Raw genomic sequence first — 22,870 nt, forward strand, 5'->3', positions numbered from 1 at the left:
TAAGCACAGAGGCTAAGCAGGAGGTCAATGATTGCCCATAGAATTGGGCAATGGAGGGCAGGAGGAGTGGACTGGTACATCATGCTAAATGGAGGGCAGTGGCAGCACATCAGACCATGCATGGCAGGAGGGAGGAGGCTAGTGCATGGATTCAGACAACAGAGGATAGGGAGGAGGCGGATGGGGCAGCAAGCTAACTGTTCAGAGAAGGTGGGTATTAGGAACTTTATTGTTTTTAAAATGTGTGTCTGTGCGAACTACTTAAAATATGAACAAGTATGCAGCATAATCTCACTTTTATTCAGGAAGAAGAGGACGTTTGGGACTGTGACTCCGGGCTCACTTGGCAGAAACATCCCCTGACCTTCCACCCCCATCACAAAATGTAATGCCCGTGAAAAGGGTAGGTGGACGCAGTGTTATATAGAACATAGTCCTGAGAGCACGATTGAAAATGAAAACTAGATATAGTATATGGTATAAACTATGCACCAAAAAGTGTGATATAAGATGAAACGGGGCATAAAATATAATATGCAATACATTGTGCGCAATGACAGATTCATTGGAGAGCGCGAGATAGCACAGGCACTAGCGCTTGCTATGTGATATGCGCCTTGGAGTGTAATATGCACAGGGCAGTGTTGTGTAACCTAAGTAGTCTCTAAAGTTGTAATATAAAATATGTGCTGGGTAGTAAAACATTGCATATGCACTGTGACAAAGATATGGATCCCAGATTGTAATAAGTATGGCATAGCGCTGTGCTTTATAACATAGGCATCGAGGAAGGCACGTTAGATGGGGCAATATAACCCGTGCGAAGGCAAGTGTGGCATGACATATTCACGGAGTGGTGTTACAGTGCACATGGGCTAGAGAGTGTCATAGCATAAGCACTAGATGGTGGAATACAACACAGAGGTGTGTGGCACTCGGCAGGCAATGGTGGGTGTAACACAGCATTGGGCTCAGCCAGGAGCACGCTGTGACTCTCAAGTGAGGTTTGTCTCCTTTCCAGAGAGTAAACTAAAAAGTATTACACATCCGGCGGTGGATGTGTGTTTTATTAACCGTGAGGGGGTTTCTTGCATAGTTTGGTCGAATTTTTGTCGAATCCCCTTTGAATGGCTTGGTGTGCATGTGTATTAAATGTGCCCGTCAATAGCTACCCATGTTTGTATAAATAAACGACAAGGGTGTCTACTTGGAGAGTACCCACCAGCGGGGGCACCGGGATTAGGCACGGTAGGGTGTCAGACATGTCAGAGCTTCACTAGCGGTGTGAATACATTCTACGTGGATTCATTGTATGCATAGTCACCTTTTAATGAATATCATGCAAATCGTCATGGTGATAGGTACATACAGTTTGTCCAGCAACACAGCCCCCCTCCTAAAGAATAAAAAGAAAAAGAAAAAAAAGGCCATGACCCGGGGGTTGGGGTTTCCGGGGCAGATTAAGGCCTTGGGAGGGCCAAATTAATTTTTTTCAACCAAAAAAATTAGGGTGCAGGCCCTGGGGGATGGGGTCCCCAGGGCTAATAAATTAGAAAAAGAAAGGGGGCCACACAGCCCTCCTTCTTAAAAATAAATAAATAAAAGACCGGCATCGCGCCGGAAGCCATGCCCCCTCCTTGCAGCACTCTGCAAACGCACCCCCTGGCCAGTTGTAAGTTGAAGAATTAATTCCCCTTCAATACTGAGGGTCCCTGAGGGCCAACTAGCCCAACAGGTATCTCCAGTATGCGCCAGGGAGCTGCATTGCAGACAGGTGTTCTGAGGCCACGCCACTTTTTACACCTCCATGCAACGCAGCTCTGTGGTGCTTACTGGAGGTACCTAGTGGGCTAGTTTGACCCTAGGGACCCTTAGGATTCAAGGGGACTTAATCTCTCAACTCAGAATGGCCAGAGGGCGCGTTTACACAGTGGTGAAGGGAGGGGACGGGCCTGAGGTGACGTGTGCAAAAACGCCCTGTGGCGCGTTTTTAAGTTGGGGAAATAATTCCCTTTCAATCCTGAGGGACCCTGGGGTCCAACTAGCCCACCAGGTGCTTCAAGTAAGCACCACTGCTCTGCGTTGCAGAGAGGTGGTGCAGGCCGTGCCACTTTTTACACCTCTCTGCAACGCAGCTCTGTGGCGCTTACTGGAGGTACCTAGTGGTCTAGTTGCACCCTGGGGACACTCAGGATTCAAGGGGACTTAATCTCCCAATTTAAAATGGCTACAGGGTGTGTTTACACAGTGGGGAAGGGAGGGGACGGGGCATGAGGTGACGTGTTCAAACACGCCCTGTGGTGCGTTTTAAGAGGTAGTTTTAATCCCCTGCCCTATTATATACTAGGGGCTTACAGAGGAGGTCATGCTAATCACAGGGGGACCCCAACGCATAGTGTGCCCTAGTGTATGTAGGTGTTTTCACTGTATTCTGAGTGTCTTTTAACATAACACTGGCTCTAGGACTGCTTAGGCAGACTCAGTTACCACCAGTATCCGTCTGAAAAAGTTGAGGGTACAGGATGATTTTGCAACAAGGCTTCTTTCTGCTCTTCTGTTTGTTCTTTCTGTACGTTATATTTCTTCCTGCACTTTTCTTCGTCTTTGAGGACTTCTGTTGCTTCTTTCTGCATTTCTTTTTTTTTCTTTCTGTGCATTTTTCCTTCTTTCTTCACATGTCCTATCTCTGTAGGCATAGTTAGAAATTAGCATTTAAAAAACCTTTGAAATTCACTGAAAAAACCATAGGTTTCAGGCACGTTATAGCTAGGAAATAGCATTTAAAAAACCTTAGAAATTCACTGAAAAAACCATAAGTTTCAGGGGCGATATAGTTAGCTGGACTTTTCACTCGTACAAAACCATTGAAATTCCCCTGTTATAGTTAGTTCAGCTAACTATAACTCGCGCGCCCGCAATGCACTGCTGATGACGTCACATATTACATCACTCATGACATGGTCAGTGATATCACTCATGACATCACTGATGACATCATCCTTGTGATAGAGTGGCAGACCTTCTCTCCCCCTAATATAACCTTTCATACACAAATTCCAAAATTAAAATTAAAATTTTCAAAATAATGGACATACCAATACCAGTTACAACAACCTATTCAGTAATTGTAAGATCCACATACACATCCACTCATTCACCAACAGTCCTATACAGTCACTCATACATGCACTCACTCATCATATGTATTCATACACCTATACATTCTGTTACACAACGCCACTCATCCATAAAGTTACTCACACACGTAGTCACTCATGCTAATAAAGAATCAAACATCCGTTTACCTGCATATTCAGTTATACACACACCACCACACTTACTTCTACAGAAACTTACACATACTTAGTCTTTTAAACAATCACTTATAGAAACACATACTTATTCATACAGGAACTCTTTCAATCTCTCACTCTCACATATACTCACTTATATACACCAATAGTCACATATACTAGTTTAAAACATATGTAGTTACTCATAGAGACACTATTGAGACAGTCATTCATTCACTAACACACCCATGCACACACTCATCCACCCATACAGTCCTGCACACATGCTGTCTTCAACACATACAAACAGTGAGTCACTCATTCATGCACCTATGCACTACGTAATACTCCCCACCGAACCATACAGACATCAGACACTCATACTGATACTCAAACAATCAACTAATAACCTATATAAACACTCATGTAGCTACTCACCAACCCATGCAGCCACTTATGCACAAAGTGAGAGACTGATACAGATATTTACATATTTAAACATTACTCACTAAGATACACTTAATCAGTCAGTAATGCAATCGATTTTTCAAAAACAAATCATCCATTTAGACATTTATATACCCATTTATTCTTCCATCGACCTTGAGATATACATATATAAAACATATATAATTTTCAGAAAAACACACATTCACTGGATGATGTCATCAGTGATGTCATTTGAGATGTCATCAGTGATGTCATGAGTGATGTCACTGACCATGTCATGAGTGATGTAATATGTGACGTCATCAGCAGTGCATTGCGGGGGCGCGAGTTATAGTTAGCTGAACTAACTATAACAAGAGAATTTCAATGGTTTTGTACGAGTGAAAAGTCCAGCTAACTATATCGCCCCTGAAACTTATGTTTTTTTCAGTGAATTTCTAAGGTTTTTTAAATGTTAATTCCTAGCTATAACGTGCCTGAAACCTATGGTTTTTTCAGTGAATATATATATATATATATAGATATATATAATTAGTTATAGTTAGGACAGTGTTTCCATAGGAAATCTGAAAATTCTATTTTGAATAACTTTGGCGCCGGTTGACAGATCCTCGCGAAATTTTCAAAACTCCGCTCAGCTCCTACCCTGGAAGTCTTGGGGTGATTCGTCAAGCGGGGGCTGAGAAAAAAGGGGGGTCCCAAAACGCGTTTTCCCCATGCATTTTCCCATAGGACCTTTAGTCGAAGGTACAGCCCGAACGGCTGAAGAGAATTACTTGAAATTTGGCAAAGAGGTAGTCCTCAGGTCAGGGATGTGCCTTTTGCATATATGGTGTCAATCTGTTCAGTAGTTCCTGAGAAAATTGCAGTTAAAAGTACATAAATATCTATAGCCGCGCACGGTGCGGGCACTGTGCGCGCACGGTGCTGCGCGCGAGCGTAATTCTGATTGGTGGTTACATGTCAGTCAACATTCGAATCGGTCAAAATCAGGAAGTGTTGTCCGCCATTTTGTGTGTGACAGTGAAAAAGAAAGGTGGAGTACGTGAAAAGGGGGCAGGGTACAGACCCCCTAGCTTTTGTCAGGGGGTCCCTGAAGGACCATGAAGGCTGAAAAAAACTTTTTTTTTTTTTAAATCGCGGGGTGCGCGCACGGCGGAAAAAAAATCATTAAAAAAATAGAATTAAAAATCAAATTTAAGTGTTTAGATGTTAGGTGGCTCTAAAAAGAGCCATTGTGTTAATTGAGGGACTGAGGAACAAAAAAATGGCAAAAATTATAGGGTGCCGCACGTGTGCTGCTGTATCTTGCTCTCTATTAGGGGAATGCTGGTGTCCCCATAAGAGAGAAGAGCATTGCACGCATTGCACCGTATATACACCCTCTTAAACAGAGGGTGTATATCCAGAGGAACAGAAGCAGGTGAAGCTGCCGCCGCAGATGAAGTGCTCGGCTGAGCTGCCGATGATGTGCTCGGCTGAGCTGCTGCAGATGTGCTCGGCTGAGCTGCTGGAGGGTTTTCTCTAGCAGCTCGAGCATAAGCCACAGGATGTACATCTCTAACGTGCCTGATCATAGTGAAGATACTGAAAGAGTATTTCTTTTTAGGATCTCCTCTTGATAAGACACGATCACAAAGAGTGCAGGTGACTTTTGGAGCATTCACCTTCTTCTGCCCCTCTGGAAAAGTGAAAAATTGCCATATAAAAGAGTTTTTCTGTTTCCTCTGTCTCTGTGCCACAAGGGTCTCCTGCTCACTCCCAGAAGATGACTGCTGCTCTGCCATTCTCAAGTACTGGTGTAATGGAAAAGCTGCTCAGCTCCTTCTCCCAGGGAAACAGAAGTAATAATGAGGGGAGTGGGTGTGGTGTTGGAAGTTTCTGGAACTGAAACTACTATAAACCAATGAAAAGTGTTGTTTTTTAATCACATGACCTGAAACTACTATAAACCAATGAAAAGTGTTGTTTCTAAATCACATGACTTGCCGTGCACGCACAGAGCACGCACGCATGCGCGTACGGAGCACGCGCGTACGGAGCACGTGCACATGCGCGTACGGAGCATGCACGACGTACGCATGCGCACATGGAGCACGTACACATGCGCACACGGAGCACGTACGCATGCGTGCACCGTGAGCGCACACAGACAGCAACCCTTAAAAAAAAAAATATTTTTTTAAAGTGTAAGTTTATAGAAGATATTAACTATGGTGTTCAACTCTATCCAAATTTTTTTTAAAAATGAGCCATTCCATATTACAGGATAAAGTTAATCTATAACTACATATATAGGTAATTATTGTAAAATAAATATTTAAAAAAAAATAATAATACATTCATAAATTAGCATTTAAAAAACCTTGCAAATTCACTTAAAAAACCATAGGTTTCACACACGTTATAGTTAGGAATTAGCATTTAAAAAACATTTTAAATTCAATAAAAAAACATAGGTTTCACACACGTTATAGTTAGGAATTAGCATTTAAAGAACCTTGCAAATTCACTGAAAAAACCATAGGTTTCACACACGTTATAGTTAGGAATTAGCATTTAAAAAACCTTGGAAATTCACTGCAAAAAACATTGGTTTCACACATGTTATTTGAGATGTCATCAGTGATGTCATGAGTGATGTCACTGATCATGTCATGAGTGATGTGACAACATCAGCAGTGGATTGCGGGCGCGCGAGTTATAGTTAGCTGAACTAACTATAACGGGGCAATTTCATTGGTTTTTTACTAGTGAAATGTCCAGCTAACTATAACATGTGTGAAACCTATGGTTGTTTCAGTGAATTTGCAAGGATTTTTAAATGCTTATTCCTAACTATAACGTGTGTGAAACCTATTGTTTTTTCAGTGAATGTATATATATATATAAATATATATATATAGATATATATAAAGAGTTTTGTCAAGAGAATACAAACTAATTCTCTAAATATACAATTTACCAGCACAATCAGCAGTATTTCAGTAAATTTTTTAGATCTGACTGTTTACATAGAAAACTCCAAAGTCCATACAAAGTTGTATAGGAAGCCGACAGCGGGGAACACGTTGCTGCATGCAACGAGTTTCCATCCGCAAAATTTAATCAAAAGCATTCCGTATGGCGAGTGTCTTAGGACCATTCGTAATTGCAGTGATCAGCAAATGTTGGACACCGAACTTGTAAATCTAGAACAACGATTCCAATCACGAGGTTACAAAAAGGAATACATTCAAGCTTCTATTCAACAAGCCAAAAAGAGAACAAGAGAAGACATTCTGTTTCATGACAGTCACGGTAAAACTAAGCGAAATAGTACGCAGAAAAATCAAGTGAGAATGATTACCTCCTTCAACTGGCAGCATGGTCAAGTCAGGAATATCCTCAGTAAACACTGGCATCTCATTAGAAATGATGTAGTATTAGGCAAGCTAGTACAAAAAAGACCTGCGATTTCTTTTAGAAGAGCTCGATCTTTTAAACAGATGCTCGTTAGCAATATGATCCCACAACAGCAAAGTGTAAACACAAATACATGGTTGAGAAGAAAAGAAGGGTTTTTAAAATGCACAAAGTGCAAAGCTTGTAAACATGGGAGGAATACCTCTTCCTATAAATCTGGACTCTCTAAAAGAGAGAAAAAGATCAAAGGTTTGTTATCTTGCAAAACAGAATATGCTGTCTACGTTTTAAAGTGCCCTTGTGGCCTGCAATACGTGGGCAGTGCTATTCATCCAGTACATGTGAGAATTCTGCAACACCTGAGAGCTATCAGGAATGGGGACAAATTATATCCAGTTGCACGTCATTTTGATGTGTACCATGACAAAAATGCGCAGGAGTTAATTTACTTTGTGATAGATTGCGTGCCTCCTAACATCAGAGGTGGCAACTGAGAAAAAAAGCTCAGAAGACTAGAATCGCGCTATATTATTGAATTGAATACAAAAGCCCCTATGGGCTTAAATATGGAAGAGGATCTGATAACACATTTATAAAATTGTGGGTACAGAAATATGAAACATGTGTCAAATTTGGTCAATCAAGTAAAGGAGATGTATGCAGCACCTCTCTAAAATTTTGGTTTTAACTATTTTCTTTTCTTTTTTAAGTTTTGTTCATTAAATTTGTTCATAATTTTTAGTCAGTACACGGTGAGATACAAGTCATGAGTTTGATCACTCATGCATGACAGTTGATTATTTGGGCTGATTTATGAGTAGAAATTTGTCTAAAAACAATAAAATATTTAGAGCAGAGGTCACTGTGACTTTGATATAAGTTTAAGGATGGTCAGATACAGTCTGTATATTAGCAGAAATGAGTATATGCCCACAGGGGCGGAATTGGTTGAATGATACTTCTGTTTAGACAACGGATAATTGAATTTGTCATACCCACTAGGGCTGACGTGCCTGCACTCTTTGTAGTAAGTTATACTCACTCGAGTTGAATGACGTATGCTAGCGTAAACATATAAGAAGAGGACTTAAATGAATGCATAAAGTTTTTTTGACAAAACTAAAAAAGTCATACCCATTAGTGTTGAATTGTGCAATTTGTCCTGATTTAGGTATTCCAACTAGGGTTGATTATCTGTGCAAACATAAAAAAGAGAAGCACGCGTGACTTGAACCTTTGCATAAAGTTATATTGAAAATTAGTAAATGAATTTTAAAAGTGTATTTTATGATCCTTAATTAATATTTGTCAATGTATCAAACAAACACCAACATCAATGTATTGTTACATGTGATATATATATATTTTTCATATAATGATCAGCCAAGACTATAGATGTTCGTTATTGAGAACTACGAGTCTTTTGTTTAACACACTGCAATTGTAGTTGTATCACGTGACTGTATGTTCATGCATTGCGGTTTAAAATGACCGATTTCAAAATGGTTAAACTATTGGTGAACAAGCCTGCTAGACAGGCGAAACGCGTCCTTCTAAGCTGTCCCAATAAATTATTTGGCCAGAACACAGCGTTGTCAATCTTTATCGTTACGAGAGAGAAAGAAAGAATATTACGGACCTTGCCTGGGTGGTCCTTTGCGACGACACACCCGTTGGTTTGGAGAGCGGCGGCTGTACCGAGGAAAAGAGAAGAGAAGTGAATATATATATATATATATATATATATATATATATATATATATATATATATATATATATATATGTCTCTTTGGGCTTGATGTAGAATTTTGCAGAGGGCTACTCCGTTTGTTGTTTTACAAGTGGAGTATATATGGGATAAAGTACCCCCTTCCATACATTAGAAGGATATTACAAGTCACAGAGGAGTTTCGTAACCATAAAAGGAATGAGGAAAAAGGCCAAGTTATTTTATACGGTCATGAAACTCTGAGGCATCTTGCAATATTCTTATAAGGTACAGCAGGGGGTGCTTTATTCCTTATAATACCTGGCACCACCTTCATACTTAACACATTTTAAAATCCTTAGTGTGTTATTCTTTCCCATGAATGAGATAGGATGTTTGCAAACATTAAGAACAAAATTTGAATCTGTGGTGCAAAATTAAATATACCAAAAAGCAGTCAGATATTTGCTTCAAAAGATTTCGGAATGAGTTTTATACAAGACAGGTTTTGAAAAATGCTGTTGCTCAGAATTTGTAGAAACATGTCAATAGTTTAAATCTTTCATATAATTATCTAAAGTGTGGAAAAATAAACTAAAGGTTGCCATGCATATCTCCTTCTGCTTAACACTGTTTATTTAGTAACACAGAGCACAATGGCAGATATTTCCTATAGTGCGACCAGGGAATGTGTGTGAGTGCTCTATGGGTGGATAATTGGCTGTGTGAAGAAAACTCTATGTTTTGTTTTTGTTTTTAAAACTGCAGCTTTAATTCTGCTCTATGACCTGCCTATCCCATTGGCTGGTGACTCTGGCAGCAGGTACTGTGATGTCAGAACTCGACTGTAATATGCTAATACAGTTGAGCAGTTATTTTACTGGTTTATTGCAGTTATTACAGGAAACAATATGCATTACAAGTCACCTGTAAAAAGGAAATTACAGACAGGTTTTTATACAGGGATTGCAGACTCCCATATATTATTTCATAATGCCCTTATAATATGAGCGGGATATGGATCATAATTATGATTGATTACCTGGCCACCAAACATGAAATCAGGCCCTTGGTCTGGTTTCCATGTTTCTTTTATTTTCCTTTTCTCTTTCTCCTGTCTTTCTCTCCTTCTCTCTCCTACCTCTCACTCAAAACAGTTACCACCCAACTCAATCGGTAGCTCATCCATGGTTTGGAACTGCAACTGAGGTCATAAACCCTTGATATATCCCATTCCAAGTCCGAAATAGTACTCTCACTGTTTACTTTTCTCACTCACCATCGTCTTTCACTGTCTCTCTTGCTTTACATGTGCCTCCTCTATCTTTCCCACACTCTGCCTGTGTTAATCAATCAAGACATTTATAGAGCGCACTACCTACCCGTAGGGTCTCAAGGCGCTGGGGGGGGGGTGCCGCTACTGCTCGAACAGCCAGGTCTTAAGCTTCTTCCTGAAGGAGGGGTGGTCTTGGGTCAGGCGCAGGTCGGCCGGGAGGGAGTTCCAGGTCTTGGCGGCCAGGTAGGAGAAGGACCTTCCTCCTGTAGTGGCTCTGCGGATGCGTGGGACGGCGGCGAGGGCGTGGCTGGCAGAACGGAGGTGGCGTTTGGGAGCGTAGAAGTTGATGCGGTTGTTGAGGTAGCTCGGCCCTTGATCGTGGAGAGCTTTGTGTGCGTGGGTAAGGAGGCGGAAGGTGATTCTCTTGTTGACCGGGAGCCAGTGCAGGTCTCTTAGGTGTCCGGAGATGTGGCTGTGTCGTGGGATGTCGAGGATGAGTCTGGCTGAGGCGTTCTGGATGCGCTGGAGTCTCTTCTGGATCTTGGCGGTGGTTCCGGCGTAGAGTGCGCTGCCGTAGTCCAGTCGGCTGGTGATGAGGGCCTGGGTGACGGTCTTCCTGGTCTCTGCGGGGATCCACCAGAAGATCTTCCGAAGCATGCGCAGGATGTTGAAGCATGACGAGGAGACGGCGTTGACTTGCCTGGTCATGGAGAGGGAGGAGTCCAGGATGAAACCCAGGTTGCGTGCGTGGTCCGTCGGTTTGGGTGCGGGGCCTAGGGCGGGGGGCCACCAGGAGTCGTCCCAGGCGGAGGGCGAGGAGCCCAGGATGAGGACCTCCGTCTTATCTGAGTTCAGTTTCAGGCGGCTCGTCGTCATCCACTCGGCTACCTCTCTCATCCCTTCGAGCAGGTTGGCTCTGGCGGCGGCGGGGTCGTTAGTCAGGGAGAGGATCAGCTGGGTGTCGTCGGCGTAGGAGATTATGTTGAGGTTGTGTTGGCGTGCGATGGCCGCGAGGGGGCTCATGTAGACGTTGAAGAGAGTAGGGCTCAGCGAGGATCCTTGAGGGACGCCGCAGATGACTTCGGTGGCCTCTGACTTGTACGGTGGTAGGCGGACTCTTTGTGTTCTTCCGTCGAGGAAGGAGACGATCCATCCCAGTGCCTTCTCCTGGATTCCGACGTTGCTGAGGCGCTGCACTAGGGTGCGGTGGCAGACCGTGTCGAAGGCCGCGGAGAGGTCTAGGAGGATGAGGGCCGCTGTTTCTCCGTTGTCCATCAGGGCTCGGATGTCGTCAGTGGCGGCGATGAGGGCGGTCTCGGTGCTGTGGTTGGCACGGAATCCCGACTGCGATGGGTCGAGGGATCCGTTCGTCTCGAGGAAGGCGGCCAGCTGTTTGTTGACGGTCTTTTCGATGACTTTGGCTGGAAACGGGAGTAGAGAGATGGGGCGGTAATTCTTGAGTTCGGTGGGGTCTGCTGTGGGTTTCTTGAGTAGAGCGCTGAGTTTGGCGTGCTTCCAGCTCTCGGGGAAGGTGGCGGTGTCGAATGAGGTGTAGATGATGTCCCGCAGGTGGGGTGCGATGACAGCGTCGGCTTTGTTGAAGACGTGGTGAGGGCAGGGGTCGGTCGGAGATCCGGAGTGGATGGAGTTCATCATGTGGACGGTGTCTTCGGTGTTGACTGGGGTCCAGGCGCGGAGGGTGGTGGTGGGTGGCGTTGCTGTGGTCGTGGCATGCGTCGGTTGAGTGCTGAAGCTGTTGTGTATGTCTGCGATTTTGTTGTGGAAGTAGGAGGCGAGGGAGTAGCAGAGGTCTTGCGATGGGGTGATGTCGTTGTTTCCGGCGTTGGGGTTGGAGAGCTCTTTCACGATGTTGAAGAGTTCCTTGCAGTTGTGTGCGTTGTTGTCCAGCCGGTCCTTGAATGCAGTTTTCTTGGCGGTGCGGATCAATTGGTGGTGTTTCCGGGTGGCGAGCTTGAGGGTGGTCCTGTTGTCCGGCGTGGGTTCCTTTCTCCAGGCTTTCTCGAGGGCTCGGCAGTTCTTCTTGGAGCTCTTGAGTTCGTCGGTGAACCATGGGGCTCTCTTATTGCCTGGTCTGCTGGGCGGGATCCTCAGAGGGGCGAGGTCGTCTGCGCATTTGCTGATCCACTTCGAGAGGTTGTCGGCGGCCTGGCTGGGGTTCGCTGAGCTGGCCGGAGGGTGCTGGCTCAGGGAAGCGGCGAGCTGGTCGGCTGTGATCTTGTTCCAGCTTCTTCGGGCAACCTGTTGCTGGTGGTGGTGGATCGTCGTTCTACTGAAGGTGAAGTGGATGCATCTGTGGTCCATCCAGTGGAGTTCTGTGGCGTGGCTGAAGGCGATGTCTTTGCTGGATGAGAAGATGGCGTCGAGTGTGTGTCCGGCGAGGTGGGTGGGTGTGGATACCAGCTGCTTGAGTCCAAGGTTGGCGAGGTTGTCGAGCAGGGTGCTGGTGTTGCAGTCGTTGTTGTTCTCCAGGTGGAAGTTGAAGTCCCCTAGGAGGATGTAGTCGGCGGAGGGGAGGGCGTGCGGGCTGACAAAGTCGGCGATGTCCTCGCTGAATTGAGTGCGTGGTCCCGGAGGTCGGTAGATCAAGGTGCCTCTGAGGGTGGTCTTCGGGTCGGTGTGAATCTGGAAATGCAGGTGTTCGGCGGAGGGTGGGGTGTTGTCAGTGCTGGTCGTGATGCGGATGGTGTTCTTGTGGATGATGGCGATGCCTCCTCCCACCTGGTTGGCGTTGCGGTCCCTCCGGGTGATCTTGTAGCCTTCTGGGATGGCGATGGCGATGTCGGGTGCTGAGGAGGCGTTCATCCAGGTCTCCGTGATGAAGGCAACGTCAGGGGCTGTGGCGTCTAGGAGGTTCCAGAGTTCGATGGCGTGTCTGTGTCTGTGTTACTCTTTGTCTTACTCTTTCACTTTTTACATCAGTGTCTTTCCATGTACATAATTCGCTGTCTCGCTCCATCTATGCTTGTAACTTATTATCTCTACATCTCTCTCTCTCACTTCCTCTCTCTTGTCAAATGCTTGTGTGTCTCTTTCACTGTTTAACACTCTCTATCGCTCATCTCTTTTTAATCCATATGTACCTTGTGATGCAGCTGTCGCAAACCCTGCAAGTCACTAAGGGGCATATCAGCAACACCCGGCGATAATAATCGCTCAGCACCCTTAGCGTGAGGATAATTATCGCCGGGTAACGTGGATTTTTATTGCTGAGATAGCGTGCTATTAGCAACGTTTATCTCCTCAGCAATAAAAATCCTCACGCTAACTGCCTAACGTGAGATTATCGCTGGAAACCCAGCGATAATCTCACGCAATGTGGCGTTAGCTTGCTGACTCATAAACTTAACCATGATATCCACCTTCCATAGGATATCATGGCTAAGTCAGTCCTGAAGCAGGTGTAAGGAAAGTAGCGATAACAGGGGTTATCGCTACTTTTCCTGCAGCTATGCTTCATGGCGTGGGGCTTGATGATAGGAGAAATGTCGCTTAGCGACATTTCTCCTGTCATGTTAGGTCAGGAACGCCCACTTTGCATCTCATTAGAGATGCAAAGCTGGGCGTAAAGAATCCCCATGCTAAAGCAAGGTTTCGCGCGTTAGCGTGGCCTTGGTAATTAGGCGATAAAGGCAAAGGCAGCGATAATTTTTTATCACCTGCTTGTAAATATGCCCCAAAGTTTCTAATTTACAAAGCCCTTTTGCAATCAAAAACCCTGCAGTTTGCAAAATCAGAGGGTTTGTTATCACAAAATGGCTTTCTTTGAAGTATAACAGCTCTTTTAGGAGTCAAAAAATGATTTTCAATTAATGAAAGGACTTCTGTGAGCCTTTCTGAATCACAAATAGGAGAGGGAATGAAAGGGATCCCCCTTATGGTTCTGTGCTATATTTCATAGAAGGAAGAGAGCAGGACAGTGCCACATCTCCAGAGCTGTAGCGCTGCTCTTCTCTTCCCCGGACTTACTTACTTACCTACTGTTATGCCTTCTGTCATGCAGGACAGCAACGAAGAACTTCCACTGCTGCCTGTCTTGGTCAAGTTTCTTTACAGTACCCCAGCTATGGTTGTGGGCCTTCATTTCTGTTTCCGCACTTCGACTCCAGGTCTTCTTTGGTCTGCCTCTCTTCTGTTTGCCTTCCGAGGTCCAGTGGAGTGCAGTTTTTGTGATAGTCTTGTTCTTGTCTGCTGGTGCGTCCTAAGCACCCTCCATCTTTTGTTGTCCAAAACTAGGTCACCCGCATAGCCAAGGTCCTCCACTGGAAGAAGGTTCATCTGATGCCTCTGGGTTGGTCTTCTGTTATGCTTTGCATCACTGAGATGATGACTAGGTTGATGGGCCAAGCTGACTACACGCAGCCCCACATCACACCAGTCCTCATTTTGAAGCTATACTCAGTATCTCCCACCTTGCATGTAAAATTAGCATAGAAGCTTTTGATGAGGAGAACTTTCTGCTGTGGTATCAGCGTATGCTAGAGGCTCTCATCTTAGAAACTGTCAAAGGCTTTCTCAAAATAAATGAAGTTGATGTATAGTTGTCTTTGCCATTCTGTGCACTGCTCTATGATTTTGCGTATAGCAAGGATATGCTCAACACACCCTGTTCTCTTTCAGAAACCAGCTTGCTCTTTTCTAAACTGCTTCTGTACAGCATCTAAAATGTGCTGTATGATGATTTTCACCAGGATTTTAATTACTAATGATAGAAGTGTGATTTCACATCAGTTGATATAGTTGGTCCATGCTCCATGTTTGGTAATATTGATGATGATACCTTGGTTCTAGTCATCTGGTTTTTTCTCTACCTCCAAATACGATGTAAACAGTGGTTGGAAGAACATGGCTGATGTTTCAGGGTCTGCCTTGAACATTTTTGCATTCTTATTGGCATGGGTAGGAGCTTTTCCATCCTTGAGAGATCAAATGGCATTTACAAATAGTTTTTTTCTGTGGTGGGGCAGTGTTTACATCCAAGTCTGTCTCTCCTTCTTGGGTGTCCATTTTGCTTGTTGACAGTGCTCAGGCTCAAGGCTACTTTGAAGTGCTCAGCCCTGTGTTCTTCTTTCTCTTTCTCTGTTCTCTTCCCAAGAGCTGGTGAACAATCAAACTTCCTAGGACCCCCCCCCCACACCTTTGCTCTGTAGTGTAACAATATGTGTATGGGTTTATGAAACGTTTTGTAGTAGAATGCCGCCCTTTCCCCAAATAATAAAATTCTTTGCTCAGATGAACTTTAAAGATGTTCAGGCTCTTTATGTTTGCTGAACAGCGCAGCACGCATGCAAAATTAGAAATGATTGGAGTAGTAAAAACATGTCTCCTTTTTCAAACCTTCCTTGAGAAGGTGCATGTTTAAGCGCAAAGCATTTTTAGTAGAAAGGGCTCTGCATAAATAACTGAATGATCGTGTGGGAAGGCCAATGTGACATTCATGGGTCCCAATGACACAAAGTATCCCAAAGCAGTGCAAAGCGGTACTTTCCATTAATTGTAGGCAATGTTCCAACACAAACCAAGTTTTGCACTGGAAAGTAAATAACAAGTCAAAAATGTGCATTGGTTTGATCCCATTTTGTGGAGATACACACAAGGGGGGCTCGGAGGAGATTTAAGGACCTGCATGGGCAACCTCCCCACTCGTAATAGCTATCACTATAAGAGCCCACGGGTCCAGGGCAGAAGTCATGAGTGTTCGTGGACTGCGGCCGCCATGTGCTTAAGGGGGATCCCTTTTAAGGACGGTTCCCCTCACACACCAGAGGTGTCATGCTTCATCATAGGGGTGCCTCCTCGCATTAAACCTATTCTAAATGCGGGCTACAACCCCCTCGCTGCAAGGGAGGAGCACAGGGATGTTTTAAGTTGGGAGGGAGGGTTACGCTAGAACCCTATGTGAGCGTGGTGTGCTCAGTGTGATGTGCAGTGCTAGGTGAAAGTGGTTACTGGCTACAAAGTTAGCTATATGGCAAACTTTATTCAGCTATATTTAAACACTGAGTATGAAGTTCCTATCGAGAGATGAAAAAAGAAAGATGCTAACTGTATGGTTGAAACCAATGGGAAGTCGGAGAGTGATCTCCTTAATGGAAATTCATTATGGAATGCGCCACTTTAGCGCTCACGGAAAATTATTTTCAGTTTGGTACCCAACTTTTTCATCAGACCCAGGGTACTTCAATGGGGAGTACCTTTGCTCCAAGCCTGGCATGTCTGTACATGTCCGCTTTTGAGACACGCAGGATTTTTGATGTCGATAATCCCTACAGTTCTAACATTCTATTGTGGAAACGGTTTATCGACGACATCCTCATCCTCTGGAAGGGCGAGTTGATTGAATGCAACAATTTCTGTACATGGATCAATACCCTGAATCCCCACTTGAGATTTACCAACACGATCTCTAATAAGGAGATTCCTTTTCTTGATCTTTTGATCAAATTGGAAGCAGGGACAATCTCCACCACTCTATATCGAAAACCAACAGACAGAAATAGTCTGCTTCTTTTCAGTAGTCATCACCCCAAGGCACTGAGACACAATCTTCCTGTAGGCCAGTTTCTTCGCATCAGAAGGAATTGTAGCACCCTCGTTGACTACAAAAAGGAAGCAAATACATTGAGACAAGACCTTCTCCAACGTCAATACCCTAAACAGGTGATTAATGATGCCTATAAAAGAGCACGGAATAACAATCGCGAGGGCCTGTTGGAGGTTAGGATGAGAGAACCAGACACTACCATCACCTGCGTCACCACCTACACACCAGACTCTAGTCGTCTGAGGAACATTATTCGTAAACACTGGGGTATTTTGAACACCGGTTCTTTGAACCTCGCTAACCCCAGATTTGCATTTAGGAGGACCAACAACATAAAAGATATGTTGATACATACCAGACCTAAACAACGCCGCGACACAACACAGAACACCCTATGGCATCTACCACCAGTACAGGGACATTTTCCTTGCGGCTCGTGTTCTGTTTGTTCCCAAACCAAGGTCAAGAAACTACTGAACCTTCCGAACAACTTTTTGTGGCATTTGAGAAAACACACGAACTGTAATACAACTAACTGTGTTTATTTGATGCGTTGCCCTTGTAACCTTATCTACATAGGAATGACGACAAGACAGGTGAAGCTCCGCATGATGGAACATAGAAGCACTTTCAGATGTGCTAAGACCAACACAAGAATGACCACCCATTATAAGGAAAGTAACCATCCTCCCGACTCCTTTGATTGGTGTATTCTTGAAGCACACCCTGGCATGACGAAGGATGCCTTGTTCCGTTTGGAACAACGGTGGGTCCTGAGACTGTCATCTGACAAATCAGGACTTAACGAGGAGATCCCATGGAGCACCCTGACCTCTAGAAACTGAGGGGTACTCTCAATAATCACCCTATGTATGTTACTCATTATCACAGACTCAGATAAAGTAAATAGGAATTTTATTAATAGTTGATAACCTGAGTGTAATTCTCGCCTTCATCAAACATCTGGCGATATTTTTTAAATCTACTGACCTGCCATGCTATCCTATTGGATAAGGGTTGCACCTCACTTATTTTCATCAACTTGTGAGCACTCATATGACATAAATAATACGTGATTAGTGAGAGACCATTAGATTTGACATAGGGATTTTGAACTAATCGTATGATTGAGTGCGCGATTCACTGAGACTGCGTTGACTTTTATTAAGCGACACCCGCTGGTCAGCGGTGCATTTTATTCGACTCCAACTTCGAGCGAGCATCATCCTACGTTACCTAGACTGCTCTGAAGTGTATTTATGGTACCATGGCCATTTCAGATCACATTGGCACAGATGTCCGGATAATTAGCCAGGTATCATTATTTAAAATATTTTTGGAGTTTAAAACACACTTAGAGTTTTTTACCATTCCAGGGACGCCTTTAGAGGATTGAGTACGGGATCCACCGAGACCGCGTTTACTTTTCTTTCTTTGTCCTTCCTCGATTATCATATTCAGACGATTACCGTCCTAACTTCCCCAAGATGGCGCTCCTGAATGTGTAGCATTCTAGTCTTTGCTTTACCCGACCCGGAAGTACGGAATACACGCATCCCGCGTCCTACTTCTTTTTAACTACCACCAGCGTTTTCCCGGCCGCCAGACTACTTGGACCGGTCGATCCGCAGGGGTAGGGTTAACGCTGTGATCCGACTGCAAAACTGTGAGTAACATTGTCCCACTTAACCCTCCACCGTTTTCTTGGGAAACCAACCGGGATATTTTTAACAAGAGACACGCGATACCCGCCTGTCACTGATACATTTCAATCGACTCCAACTGCAAGAGAGCATCAGTATACGATACCTAGACTGCTCGGAAATGTATTTACGGTAAAATGGCCATTTTAGATCATGGTGGCACAGATGTCCGGATAATTGACCTGGTATCATATTTTGGGAGTTCTAAATCCACTAAATGGAGTGATTTACCATTCCAGGGTTGCCTGTAGAGGTTCCCAACTCATAGTCAGCGATATTACTGAGCACTAAGTGACCTTTACATCAGATACTACCTTAACCGAGGTCTTAGGAATTAATTCACTATTGTCTACATCCAACTAAGGGTTTGACATTAATGTGTTTTCATCAATTATTAGGACACTAGACTTCAGTGTTGGCGGCGACCGGTACCATTATGGCCCGGCACGGATTGAACGAGGGTGAGACTCACTTTGATGATACTATATCCTAATGTTCTAATAATAATGTTTCCCTGTATTCTTCTTTTGTATTTCTGCTGTTCTTTTCATCCCCACAGTGTCTGTCAATTGATTGATCACTGTTTTAGCGCATTCCAGCACGTCACAGTCCTTAGTCCCATTGCATGTGTTTTTACACTACCACAAACTTTAGTACTGGGATTAGTGATATTACAACACACTGGATTGCTTCTTGATTGTTCTAACTGTTTCTTTTATTTCAGGTTAAGCATTGCTTACCCCTGTTGACACCAAGGTACCAACCACCCCTACACATTTTTTAGGGTGCTGTAATGGTGGACGCACCTTCACTGTACGCGTTGGGTGACCACCACCAAAAAATGTGGAGGTAGTACATCACTAGGTCCTGAGGAATTGCCATCAACTTTGATAAATAGGCAAGAAACATGTCGACCTCTTTTTAGCGTATCACTACACAACATTAAAGTGACGATACGCGTTTTTTTCATTTTAATTAGGGAAGTAACCACACTCATTAAATTATTTTTGGATTGGATTATTTTTCCCTATTTTAACGCACATAACACCTTCACTTGTACTGACACTAGGACCCTCACTTGCACTTCACCTATCGGCTCTGGAAAAAAGATCTCCGAGAAGTAGGCCCCTCAACGGGTGCCTGATCGGGCATTGCAGCGCCGGCCCGAGTAGGAGCAGACCCGATGATGAAGCAAGACACCTACTTGTCAGGTGTGTGAGGGTCTCTTTCCATTAAGGAGATCACTCTCCGACTTCCCATTGGTTTCAACCATACAGTTAGCATCTTTCTTTTTTCATCTCTCGATAGGAACTTCATACTCAGTGTTTAAATATAGTCTTCTGGGCATGTATGCTGGACCTGATCATAAAAGCCCTTCTTTGACTTCCCCTCATCCTTTTGATTTAAACTTTATTCAGCTACCTTGTGACAGGATTAAACACAAATAGCTGGTGATTCAGCTGCTGTTATTAGAGATAACTGTATCAGTGTACAATTGACATGTTTCGGCCTTGGGACCTGTCAAAGTGTTGTGGCCTTCATCAGGATCGACAGCTACTGCAACAAGTGAAATACATGTATCTATGAAAAAGTGTGCAAAACAACAACGGTTTAATATACTGAACCAGTGGTCCTGAAGTTCAGTAAGTCCACCGTTGAAACCTGTGATAAGACAAAAAGACAACGTTGTGCACTATTTACAAATCCCAAGGCCAAAACATGTCGATCATACACTGATACAGTTGTCTCTAACGACGGCTGCTGAATCACCTTAGGGTGTTTACAGTCATTGCTGAGAATTTAAAGTTAAGAGCATGAAAAATTAAAGCCCTGGCTGTGTGATAGGATTAAAGGAGCCTCATGACAGGGCTTAGCCAATGGTGTATGGGAGTGAGACAGTGCTAATGATGAAGGGGAATAGAGTAGGATGGGACATGAACAGTATGCCAGTATCAGTAGAGTTGAGGGAGAGTCAGTGTTGATGGTGTCACCAAAAGTTCAGGTAAATTGGGTCATTTTCCTTTCTTCTCCAACAACCTTGCATTCACCTGTGCCTTAAACAAACCCATTTGCTTATTTACCAAAATACTAGAAGCTTTAGTTGAATGCTTGCTGCAACACAATAGAAACAACAATGTCCTCCATAATTTTTAGTGCCAGAGTAAGTGGTTACGGTGAAGGACTTTGGAACGGAGGGCAGGGAATCAGTCAGAGTCTCTTTTCTAGCCTCTCCCTACATTTTAACTTGAAAAGGGTGGAACTCACGCCTTACTGTAGCAACCCTCAGTTTTCACACTGTTGCTTCACATTTACGTACACTTGTTTTGCATAAAAGCTGTGTGCCAGATTTGTCTGCTGAGATCAATTTTTGCTGTTGTCCCATACTGTAATTGTAAATGAGTTTGTTTTGTTGAATATCTTCAGACAAGTACATAGATTGTTATGCTGTGCCAAATAAGTTGTGTTGCAATTACTTTAATACAAGGGGATGTTTCTTAATATGTAGAAAATTGTGTGGTGTTAATTCTGCATAAACTTTTCAGTATTCGTTTTTGGAGCCACATTGTTGAAATAGCATTGAAATTCCTATTCATAGACATATAGTGGTTTAAAATCTGCTTTTGTAGAGGTAATTCATGAATGTCAGGTTCAGGTTTGGTTCTGTGGTGACAAAACTACAAGATGAAAAGTCAAAGTGGGGACAGGTCTTGAAAATGAGTCGTTTTTAACATGAGTGCCCACTTAACCTTCTCCCACTATCTGTATATTGAATGGAATTTAGATTAATCCTTAAAATGTTTTCTGAAGAATATTTGTGCAAAATTTTAGAGATTCTACTTTGGGCTGCTTTTTGGTCTGACACTGGTCTGCGTTGAGCTACATTTGGGATTCTTCTTGAGCAGCTTTGGGCGTGGGACAGGTTTCACAATCTGGCAACACTGTACATGACTAGAAAACAGCAGATTGAAAAAGGAGAAATTAAGTAATCAAGTTCTTACTAGTTCCTTCGTGAAATCCTCCAGGCAGAGCACCAGAAGGTTGTGGCAGCTTCTTCGGGTCACACAAGTAGCCCTGAATGGGAAAAACAAAGAGGTATTAAGACTTGAGAATGTTCTGTGGAATTTCTTGTCATAATTGTTATACAGATATTAAAAACCTAGAAAGCAAGCAAGGCAACAGAAAATAAAGCAAGACAAATGGTTGTTCGAGAAGAAAGAAACAAGTATGTCTCACATGGGGGAGCAAGGCTGTTTACGGCCGAAACGCGTTAAGGAGAAGCAGAATAAACATTCCTGAAACTTACAAACCAGTGTGGTCTTGAGAGTATGTGATTCCGCGCATGCGGGGACTTTTGATGGATTTGGATAGCTGGGAGCTCTGCCGGCATACGTACCACCTCTCTCGGGTCCTTGGTCTGGAAGAGAGCGATCTTGTGGGAATATAAATATATAGATATATATAGATATTCCAAAAATGCCCTGCATTAGAGATGCACTCCTCCAGCCAGCGAATTATTCACAATTCTTTTATTTCAGGAACAGGCATTTTCATTCTGCTTCATTACATCCTCCTGCCTGACGCGTTTCAGAGCATTCACGCTCTTTCTTCAGAGGCAAATTCAGCTGCACACAGTGTTTTGGCTCCCATAGTTCCCTGCATTGTCACGTTTTATAGGCCTCCGGTGTGCCTTGCTTGATTGCTTTGATCCTAGTGTATGCTGGAACTTGTGGTTAAGCGCCCTTAATTAATATCCTCCAGTGGATTTTGTGCAGTTAAAACAATTCAAGGATCGGTATTACCCTTCAGTGGGTTACAGAAAGCCAATCCTGTTCCTCAGTTCGAAACCAGCTGCGCCGATAAATTCTCCTGCACAGGATGGGACATGAACAGTATGCCAGTATCAGTAGAGTTGAGGGAGAGTCAGTGTTGATGGTGTCACCAAAAGTTCAGGTAAATTGGGTCATTTTCCTTTCTTCTCCAACAACCTTGCATTCACCTGTGCCTTAAACAAACCCATTTGCTTATTTACCAAAATACTAGGAGCTTTAGTTGAATACTTGCTGCAACACAATAGAAACAACAATGTCCTCCATAATTTTTAGTGCCAGAGTAAGTGGTTACGGTGAAGGACTTTGGAATGGAGGGCAGGGAATCAGTCAGAGTCTCTTTTCTAGCCTCTCCCTACATTTTAACTTGAAAAGGGTGGAACTCACGTCTTACTGTAGCAACCCTCAGTTTTCACACTGTTGCTTCACATTTACGTACACTTGTTTTGCATAAAAGCTGTGTGCCAGATTTGTCTGCTGAGATGAATTTTTGCTGTTGTCCCATACTGTAATTGTAAATGAGTTTGTTTTGTTGAATATCTTCAGACAAGTACATAGATTGTTAAGCTGTGCCAAATAAGTTGTGTTGCAATTACTTTAATACAAGGGGATGTTTCTTAATATGTAGAAAATTGTGTGGTGTTAA

This window comes from Triturus cristatus, chromosome 11 (genome assembly GCF_964204655.1).
Source record: "Triturus cristatus chromosome 11, aTriCri1.1, whole genome shotgun sequence".
Lineage (NCBI taxonomy): Eukaryota > Metazoa > Chordata > Amphibia > Caudata > Salamandridae > Triturus > Triturus cristatus.